Genomic DNA, 10704 nt, shown 5'->3' on the forward strand with positions numbered 1-10704 from the left:
CCCTCAACATCCATCCTGGTCAATAAGAGTTGCACAATGCAGGATCATATATTGTATATGTAGCAGGGGACACCACAGGGTGAATGTGCTGGAGGCCACCACAGGGTGTCGCCCTCTCCTGGGGCGCTTCTCCTTAAAAAGGGAGTGGCTGTTGGCCAAGATGATGCCAATTTCCTGTCGGGTGACCAGATTGTTTGCTGGGCCCACATGCATGGTCGAAGCATCTGATGAGCTAAGCCGGTGAATATTTTAATATGTTGGTTTTATATATCATGTTTTAGGTTTTAAATGTGTTTTACTTCGGTGAATATTTTAATATGTTGATTTTATATATCATGTTTTAGGTTTTAAGTGTGTTTTATTTGATAGGGTCTGTTGAAGACCGGAGTGATTCGAGCTCTGATTCGTAAGGGTTGAATGACTGGGCGTGGGAGAACGACGCCTCAGGTATGCGGCCTTTTAAAGTTTTAGACATATCTTATTAAATGTGTTTTAACAAATAATAATGTTGTATTTGTTTTGGTTATTTCAGTGTTCATGTCGCCGCTGCCTGCTGTCTTTTGTATTAAGTTTAGTTTGAGTTTTGTTTTGAGTTAGTCCGCTCAGTGTCGTAAATCTGTGTTTTGTTTATTGTGTAAGCTTGTACGAGCGGACTAACTCTATTACCTATTTTTATTTTTTGTTTATTCTTTTGTTTCATTCTTTTCTTTTGTTTTGTCACTTCCCTCCTTTGTATCCCGTTGACACTCCAATACCCACCATACCCGATCCTATTTTTACGTGTGGTTTTATTAGTGCATGGGTTTGTGGTGTGTTGCTTTTAAGTTTGCAGTGAGTTGGAGTGTTGACGTTGCGGGTTTCTTCCGCCTTGTAGTGCGGTGCTATTCGGGGTGGACTGGGGACTGGCAGGCAATACGGGATAAGGTGAAGAGTGACTTCCCATCTGTCATTTTGTAATAAATACTTGTAACCTTTCGTCATTGTGCTTGTCCCTCTGTGCTCCCCGTAACATTTGGCGTTGTCGACAAAGCAAAACAGGGGGAAGTGACTTTTTTTTGTTTGGTAAGACAGCAGGAGCGGCAGCAGCGCAGTGATTCCTCGTCGCGCTGTGACGTTGGCATGGATCCAGGAAGTGATAGCGGCGTGGCTCGGGAGGAGCCGGACAGACAGGCCATGTCTCAGCGAATCAAGGACTTGGAGAATGAACTCGCCACATTAAGAACTGCACAAGCTGCCACGCATCCAGAAATGCCCTCCACCTCATCTGGAGCAACGGGTGGAGATGCACGAAATGTGAGACACACAGACTCTGTTATTTACGTGCAGCAGGACAGAAGAATGCCTCGGTTCTCGGGTAAAGTGGATGGTTCCGATGCGCTAACACTGGACGAGTGGATCGAGAAAGTGAGAGACTTTGTGCAAACGAGAGGGCGCACTGAAAAAGAACGTGCCCAAATAGTTTTTGACCACCTAGAGGGCGCTGCCCGTACAGAGATAAAGTTCTTGCCAGCTGTTCAAAGAGAGAATGTCGAATTCATTTTTGATGTTCTTAAGGCAGTGTATGGTTGCATGCACTCCCGTATTACATTACAACGTAAATTTTACAACCGCAAACAGCTAGAGGGAGAGTCTTTCCTTGATTATTCACATGCTTTAATGGACTTACTGGATCAGGTTTCCAAAACTGATGTGCACGTTGCAATTAAAGATTTACGTGACCAGTTTTGTGATGGGGTGAGAGACCAGGCACTCAGAATGAGACTGGGAGATTTAGTGAATTCTAACCCCCACTGGACTATACGAGATGTTAGAGGTGAAGCCACAAGATGGATGGCACAACAGGAAAATCAGTCCCCCAAATCCAAATGCAATAATGCTTCAGTCTTAAATGAAATGTCTGTCTCCTGCGAAAGTGCTGTGTCTCGTCCTTCAGAGTTTGGTGAGCTGGTGTCGTTAAAGGCACAGCAGACGCAGTTGGAATTGGTCATGAAGGCCTTGGTCCCAAGTAGTGCGCCTCCCCCAAGAGTACGTAACTTCCGACCCTCAAAAGCCGCAGATGGAAGACCAATTTGTTTTAGATGCAACGAAGTTGGGCATATTGCACGTAATTGTCCTGCGGTTACAATCCATCCTAAAGATGGAACCCAGTTCCCAAAGTCATCGGGAAACTAGAACCCGCCAGTGTTCAGAGCCAGACATTGGTGGGGGCTTTGCAGGGCTCTAGTGAGTGTATAAGTCCAAAGTCCAAGTCCAAATGTCCAAATGTATCTACTTTGATTGGTGAGTGCTTGGAGGGGGAGGTGGATTTTGGTGGGATCAATGTAAATTCTTTGTTGGCTAGTGGATCCATGGTAACAACTCTAACTGAAAGTTCTTTCAAGCAAATATTTTCTCATTTGTCAGATAAAGAACTCAAAGACTGTGGCTGGTTGGGTCTGAGGGCTGCAAATGGGTTGAGAATCCCGTGCCTTGGTTATATCGAGTTCGATATTACTGTGCTGGGTGTGACGCTTCCACGGTTGGGAGTACTGATTGTTGAAGATCCGAGCGACCATTACATGAAAGAGAAAAAGACACATGTTCCTGGGGTGGTGGGAATGAATGTCTTGAACTCTCTTTATGTTGAGCTGTGTAAAAGATATGGTCCCGACCTGTGGGAGGCGCCAGTGCTCACAGCAGCCCCTCGTGGATGGAGGCTGGCCCTCAGATACTGCGAGATGATGGAGGTCATGGCCAACTCTCCGGACCCTTATTCCATCAGAGTGCAGGGTAAGAAACCATTCTGCGTCCCTGCAGGTAGTCTCTGTTATGTCCCGGTAACATGTCCACAGATGCCTCTACACCAACCTATAGACCTGTTCGTAGAGCCTCTTGGTCCTGGAGAGGGCAGTTTACCTGAGGGGCTATTGGTTTCTCCCTCTTTAGTAAAGGCAGAAAAGGGCAAGGCATTTGTCCCCATTACTAATGTGAGTAAAACAGACGTGTGGCTGACACCTCGAAGAGTTGTTGCTACGGTTCAAACAGCCACTGTTGTATCGGCTGACCCGCATATACAGGTTTCCATTGACTCTCAGAGTTGCATGGCATATGTGTCCAGTCAGGAGAGTACTGTCGACGACACTGTATTGGATTGGCCAGAATTTGAAAATCTGAGAGGGAAGGCAAAAAAGCAAGCCAGCGATTTGCTATTAAAATACAACCAAGTGTTTGCAAGGAATGACCTAGATGTGGGCAGTACCAACTTAATAAAACATGAAATCCCACTATTGGATGAAACACCAGTACGGCAGCCCTATAGACGCATTCCCCCTTCCCAATATGATTTGGCACGTTCCCACGTTCAACAACTTTTACAGAGCCACATTATTAGAGAAAGTAGTAGTCCGTATGCATCACCAATTGTGTTGGTACAGAAGAAGGATGGCTCCTTACGGATGTGTGTCGATTACAGGCAATTAAATGCCAGAACTAGGAAGGATGCATTTCCCTTACCTAGAATTGATGAATCCCTTGATGCTTTGGGCGGGGCCCAGTGGTTTACAACCCTGGACTTGGCAAGTGGGTACGGTCAAGTTGAGATGGCAGAGAAAGATAAGGCAAAAACTGCATTCTGTACACCTTTCGGATTGTTTGAGTTTAATCGTATGCCATTTGGATTATGTAATGCGCCAAGTACATTCCAGCGTCTCATGGAGCGCCTGTTCGGAGACTGCCGTCATCAGTCTCTGTTGTTATACCTGGACGATGTTATTGTTTTTTCATCATCTGTAGAGCAACATCTGCAACGATTAGACCAGGTTTTTTCTCGACTCAATACACAAGGGTTGAAGGTGAAGCTTTCAAAGTGCCACTTTTTCCAAAAACGTGTAAAGTACCTGGGCCATGTGGTGTCAGCTGAGGGGGTTTCTACCGATCCGGAGAAGGTAGCCGTGGTGCGTGACTGGAAGCGTCCTGTTAACCTGGCCGAGCTTCGCTCATTTTTGGGATTTGCCAGCTACTATAGGAGATTTATGGGAGGATTTTCTAACATGGCTTCCCCCTTAAATCGATTAGTGGCTAGGCTCCTCCCTCCTGGCAGGAAAGGAAAAACGCCAAAAAAACCTTTGAGCGAAGTTTGGGATGCAGAATGTGAGCAGAGTTTTCAGACTCTTAAGAATGCATTAATCACTACACCTGTTCTTGCTTATGCAGACTTCCAGAAACCTTTTGTGTTGGAAGTAGATGCCAGTCACGGAGGGTTAGGAGCTGTTCTCTCCCAGGAGCATGAGGGTAAGCGTCGTCCTATGGCTTTTGCGAGCCGTAGCCTAAAGCCCACGGAGCGGAACATGAAAAATTACAGTTCCATGAAGTTGGAGTTGGTGGCGCTGAAGTGGGCTGTAACGGAAAAATTCAGGGATTACCTGCTGGGAAATAAATGTACAGTTTTCACGGATAATAATCCACTAAGTCATTTGGCCACAGCAAAGCTTGGGGCGACGGAGCAGAGATGGGCCTCCGAGTTGGCAGTCTTTGACCTCACACTGAAATACCGTCCCGGCTCACAAAATACTAATGCGGATGCGTTGTCCCGCCAACATGCCATTTTAAGGGAGTCTGAGACTAGCTCTGATGTTGTTGAAGGGGTCCTGGGGCTGCAGGAAGAGATCAGTACACTGCCTGGGTTATTAAGGTCTGATCTTGTCACACTCCAACATCAGGATCCTAATATTGGCCCTTTTTTGGAGTGTTGGGAGAGAGGTGGGATGCCTGATGCTAGGGAGCGTAATAAGTTTACCAAGGGCACCAGGGAGTTGATAAGGCAGTGGGGTCGTCTTAGAGAGAGTCGGTGCTCTATTGCCGTGTTTGTACCCCGGATGGACAGGCTGAGCTTGAGCAACTTGTATTGCCCCAGTGTTTGCAAGAAAACATTCTTCGCTCCCTTCACGATGGACAAGGTCATCAAGGCATAGAAAAGACTTTTCAGTTGGTGCGTGCTCGTCACTACTGGCCAAATATGTACTCTGATATAGAGAAGTGGTGTAAAACCTGTGAAAGATGCGTGTTGTCGAAAGCTGTGCAGCCAAAAGTCAAAACGTACATGGGCACAGTCAAGGCGTCACGGCCTCATGAGATTCTGGCAATAGATTTTACAGTTTTAGAGCTCTCCACTGACGGCAGGGAAAACGTCCTTGTAATGACTGACGTTTTCTCTAAGTGCACGCAAACTGTCCCTACTAAAGACCAGCGGGCTAGTACAGTTGCAGAGGCATTGGTAAAAAATTGGTTTCAGGTTTTTGGTGTCCCGGGTCGCATTCATTCGGACCAAGGAAGAAATTTTGAGAGTAGTTTGGTTCAGCAGCTCTGCAGGTTATATAAAATCGAGAAAAGCCGCACTACACCATACCACCCCCAGGGGAATGGCCAGTGTGAGCGTTTCAATCGCACCTTGCATGATTTATTGCGTACCCTGCCACCCGAACAGAAACGCAGGTGGCCTCGCCATCTTGCACAAGTGACATTTGCGTACAACACCGCTGTACACCAAACTACTGGCAGGACACCATATTTTTTAATGTTTGGGCGGGAGCCACAGCTGCCCATTGACTCTCTTGTTGGAAACAACCAGGGGGAGGACCTTCCTATGAAAGAGTGGGTAGAAGAACACCAAAAATCTCTAGCGGCAGCTTATGAGATGGTACAGCGAAGGGTGGATGACAAAGTGGCTCAGAGGGACTCAAGGAATCAGGATGTACCCGTGGCGCCGGATTTTGAGCAGGGAGATCTAGTATACACACGAAATCATGCAGTTAGGGGTCGGAATAAGATTCAGGACTTTTGGGACCCAGCTCCATATCAAATAGTCCGTCCACCTCCGGCTCGAGGAGTAGTGTATTCTATAGCACCTGCAGGTCAGGACGGTCCTCTGCGACAGATACATAGGGCTGAGATGAGGAGTGTGCCTGAAAGTAGAGGGGCGGAGGAGACTGGAGCCGGGGGGATAGAGAATCCTCCCTCTGACGAGAATCCTCCCTTTGGTGGTAACCCGACCAATGTTGTCATAGACCAGGATGAACTCGAATCCCTCCCTGGATCAGAGAGTGGAAACTGTAATGCTGGAAATGTGTCTGATCAGGTTCTTTCAGACCAAGAACCCATGGGAGAAACTGACACATCTTTAGTTTCTGGGCCCAGGAGGTCTGAGAGGAGAACAGCTGGGCAGCATTCAAATCCGCGTCGACTGCCTCAGTCGGTGCAGGTCAAGCCTTGAATAACTTGCTGATTGAGTACATCGTCGGGTCGCCGATGCACGCTGCGGGGGAGGAATGTAGCAGGGGACACCACAGGGTGAATGTGCTGGAGGCCACCACAGGGTGTCGCCCTCTCCTGGGGCGCTTCTCCTTAAAAAGGGAGTGGCTGTTGGCCAAGATGATGCCAATTTCCTGTCGGGTGACCAGATTGTTTGCTGGGCCCACATGCATGGTCGAAGCATCTGATGAGCTAAGCCGGTGAATATTTTAATATGTTGATTTTATATATCATGTTTTAGGTTTTAAATGTGTTTTACTTCGGTGAATATTTTAATATGTTGGTTTTATATATCATGTTTTAGGTTTTAAACGTGTTTTACTTGATAGGGTCTGTTGAAGACCGGAGTGATTCGAGCTCTGATTCGTAAGGGTTGAATGACTGGGCGTGGGAGAACGACGCCTCAGGTATGCGGCCTTTTAAAGTTTTAGACATATCTTATTAAATGTGTTTTAACAAATAATAATGTTGTATTTGTTTTGGTTATTTCAGTGTTCATGTCGCCGCTGCCTGCTGTCTTTTGTATTAAGTTTAGTTTGAGTTTTGTTTTGAGTTAGTCCGCTCAGTGTCGTAAATCTGTGTTTTGTTTATTGCGTAAGCTTGTACGAGCGGACTAACTCTATTACCTATTTTTATTTTTTGTTTATTCTTTTGTTTCATTCTTTTCTTTTGTTTTGTCACTTCCCTCCTTTGTATCCCGTTGACACTCCAATACCCACCATACCCGATCCTATTTTTACGTGTGGTTTTATTAGTGCATGGGTTTGTGGTGTGTTGCTTTTAAGTTTGCAGTGAGTTGGAGTGTTGACGTTGCGGGTTTCTTCCGCCTTGTAGTGCGGTGCTATTCGGGGTGGACTGGGGACTGGCAGGCAATACGGGATAAGGTGAAGAGTGACTTTCCACCTGTCATTATGAAATAAATACTTGTAACCTTTCGTCATTGTGCTTGTCCCTCTGTGCTCCCCGTAACATATATACATGTAAAGTCTAGACAACCAATGAACATGCTTTACGAGGGGGGGGGGGGGGGGGGTGCTGCCAGTCCCTGAGTGAGAAACGATGTCTCGAATCCAACCTGTCCCCATCCAACAAAGACTTCACCGCCCCTTTAACCTGCTGTTACTCTTATCCTCACAACATAGAACTCTTTATTTAAGCGTCTCTCTCCTCATCAAACCTAATGTACCATTTTGTTTTTTGCTTTTTACCCTCGCCGAAGCGGAGGCGAGGGTATTGCAATTGGGTGTGTTTGTCTGTCTGTTTGTTTGTTTGTTTGTTTGTCTGTCCGAGCGCACAACTCAAAACTAGTAACCCAATTGACTTGAAATTTTTACACAAGCAAGGTTCTGTCCGTGGCTCGGTCCTCCCTGAGAATGGCGTTGATCCGGATCTGGATCCAGATTGTAGAATTATTTTTACATCTGGAATTGTGCCTGTGCTGTAGACTGCCACTTTAAGACGGAGGGACACGAATGGCATGATGGGAAAAAGAGTCCAGAAGGAGTCCTTGTAGTTCGTTCAGGAGCATCAAGCTAGAGCAGGTTTGGCCCCTCTGATCCGGAAGCCCTGTTTACTGTCTCACAAGATCCAATAGTCTTTTGGAGACGAGGGTCTGCAGTCTCTGATTGTCGTTTTCTAGTTTTGTTTGTTTTTTAACAGCAGAAAACGCCTCGGCGGAATTTCCCCCCCCCCCCTTCTTTCAGCTTGGTCCCGTCAGGGGTTGCCATCGCCACAGAAAATCAGCCTTCTAAGTTGATTGCATGCTTAATTCCGGCAACGTTTTATGCCGGATGCCATTTATGCCGCAACCCTCTGCATCTATCCTGGCTTGGGACCGGCTCAAGGGGGACACATTCCTGCTCAGCAGCTTTAATCCCGTATTCATCTGCCTTTAATGTCCTTTGATCTCTTCTTACCCACATTCTTTGAAGTCATGTCCTTTGAAATGGCATCTTATAAATCTGACTGAATTGTGCACGAGACAGTTTGGATTGCTCTATGGAGACAATAACTAATATACTTTTTAGTGATAAAAGCAAATTTTTTGCTTCACAATTTTTAATCCACGCTTTCAAAATCTCTACGAGACTTATTATAAGGACTGCTGTGTTGACTTTTTATACCTATGCATATCAACATGCTGAAGATAATATCATGGAGAGAATTACCAACATCTTTGCCACAATGATCACTTTTGAGCTCATGAAGACAATTTGTTCTGTTTGTTTTCCCTTAGAATGGTGAAGTTTGAGGTTCTGTTTTTAGTTTACACATTTTGCCATCCATTTTATTACCTCCATCCATGATGAGGAGAAATTTTATTTGTCTTCTCCTCAGAAGGTACCCCCCACCCAGATTAGAATCTCCTTGTGTCTTTGATGTGGTTAGCGATCAGCCTCTCGAAGCACTTCATGATCACAGGCGTATGTGCAACAGGCCTGTAATCATTCAGGCTGTCGATGGCCGACTTCTTGGGGACTGGGATGACGGTGGCAGATTTCAGGCAGGGGGGGACAATGGTGACAGGGAGCGGTTGAAGATGGTGGTGAAGGCTTTTTGAGTACCTTCCCAGGTACTCCGTCCGGCCCTGCAGCTTTCCTGGGGTTTACCGTCCTCAGCACAGGTCTGTCAGCCTCAAAGCGGGCAAAGAAATGATTTAATTCCTCTGCCAGCGAGGCGTCTCCATTCACAGTCACCTGGTTGTTACCCTCGCCGAAGAGGAGGCGAGGGTATTGCAATTGGGTGCGTTTGTCTGTCTGTTTGTTTGTTTGTTTGTCTGTCCGAGCGCATAACACAAAAACTAATAACCCAATTGACTTGAAATTTTTACACAAGCAAGGTTCTGTCCGTGGCTCGGTCCTCCCCGAGAATGGCGTTGATCTGGATCTGGATCCAGATTCTAGAATTATTTTTACATCTGGAATTGTGCCTCTGCTGTAAACTGCCACTTTAAGAGGGAGGGACACGAATGGCATGATGGGGAAAAAGAGTCCAGAAGGAGTCTTGTAGTACGTTCCGGAGCAGCAAGCTAGAGCAGGTTTGGCCCCTCTGATCCGGAAGCCCTGTTTACTGTCTCACAAGATCCAATAGTCTTTTGGAGGCGAGGGTCTGCAATCCCACCATGCCATTGTAACGTGGTTGACTCTGCGTTGTGTGTTTCGTGACGTACAACCAAGACACGGGATCCATTTATCTGTGCAACGACATTTATTCGGGCCAGACACATGTTAGGGTTTTCCTTAACCCTCCCCGGTTCTTCTTCTCCGTGTGGGTGCGTGGTCAATAAAGAGGATTTGGGTCATGATTAAGATATTTATATAACATGCAGATCAATACAAGTTGGTTCAGATATCAGCGCTGAGGCTCGATCCTGCTCCGTGTGTGAGTCTCAGGTCCGAACGAAGGGCCGCCCTCTGCGTCCGCGTCTTTCAATGTCCATGAGTCCGGCCCCCTCCAGGTGGGGGTCCCGCCCCAGCCAATCTAAGCCCATGTTTATCTGTGTTGTGTGACATCACTGTTGTGATGCGTTCAATTGAAATCAGTCATTACAATAACAAACTAAATGTAGTGCGTTCCCAGTGGTGTCGGCATGTAATTACTTTGTGGAATCCCATCTAAACACGGAAATTCCCTACAACTTCCCCTGATGGTGTGACCCAACTGGGTCACTCCATAAACCAATGTATGGTGCAAGCTATATGAGGACCCCGCAACCGATCCATGAGTGTCCCCGTCCAGCGGGTTGTCACAGCCTGGAAGCCTCCCCCCCCTTGGGAGCTTGATGTTACTTCCAGGACACGTGAACGTCCATCCCAGGGAACTCAGCTTGAACTCACAAACCGGCGCAAAGGCGTGTCGTGCAACAAAGTGGAAAAATCTAAACATTTCCAAGGCCTAGTCTTGTGAGTGTGCTAGCCTCACCTACGACGCCCATAAGGGACACTAAAAACCCCTTAAGACAGAGATCTAGAATCCCCACAAGAAAACTAAACACGATTATCATTACCTCTCCCTGCGCACAGTCACCATGTGTTAGCCTTAGCAACAGTGTGTCATGTAGCATGCAAACCCCAACTATAGATGATGTTCTTCGTCATCCTCAGAACCGGTGGGAACATGAACGCCACGTCTCAGGCATTCCCTCCGGCTCCTCCTTCCTTGGAGCCCCGTTCCAGCCGGGCCTCCAGCTCCATCATCCGGTCGGCGGGGGCATGGCCTCCCCCACCGCTCTGTCAATACACTCAATCATAGCCACCGTATACATAGTACACAACGGCCTCCACCTGCCATAAAAATTCCCTACAACTGTATCTGCTTAACACAATAAAATTCCCCATAACTTCCCTTCATTAATCAAAAGCATCCGAAACACAATATCCTATAATTTCATTGTCATTTGCTCCAAATTCTGAAAAGTCC

Source organism: Brachionichthys hirsutus, chromosome 16 (genome assembly GCF_040956055.1).
Source record: "Brachionichthys hirsutus isolate HB-005 chromosome 16, CSIRO-AGI_Bhir_v1, whole genome shotgun sequence".
Classification (NCBI taxonomy): domain Eukaryota; kingdom Metazoa; phylum Chordata; class Actinopteri; order Lophiiformes; family Brachionichthyidae; genus Brachionichthys; species Brachionichthys hirsutus.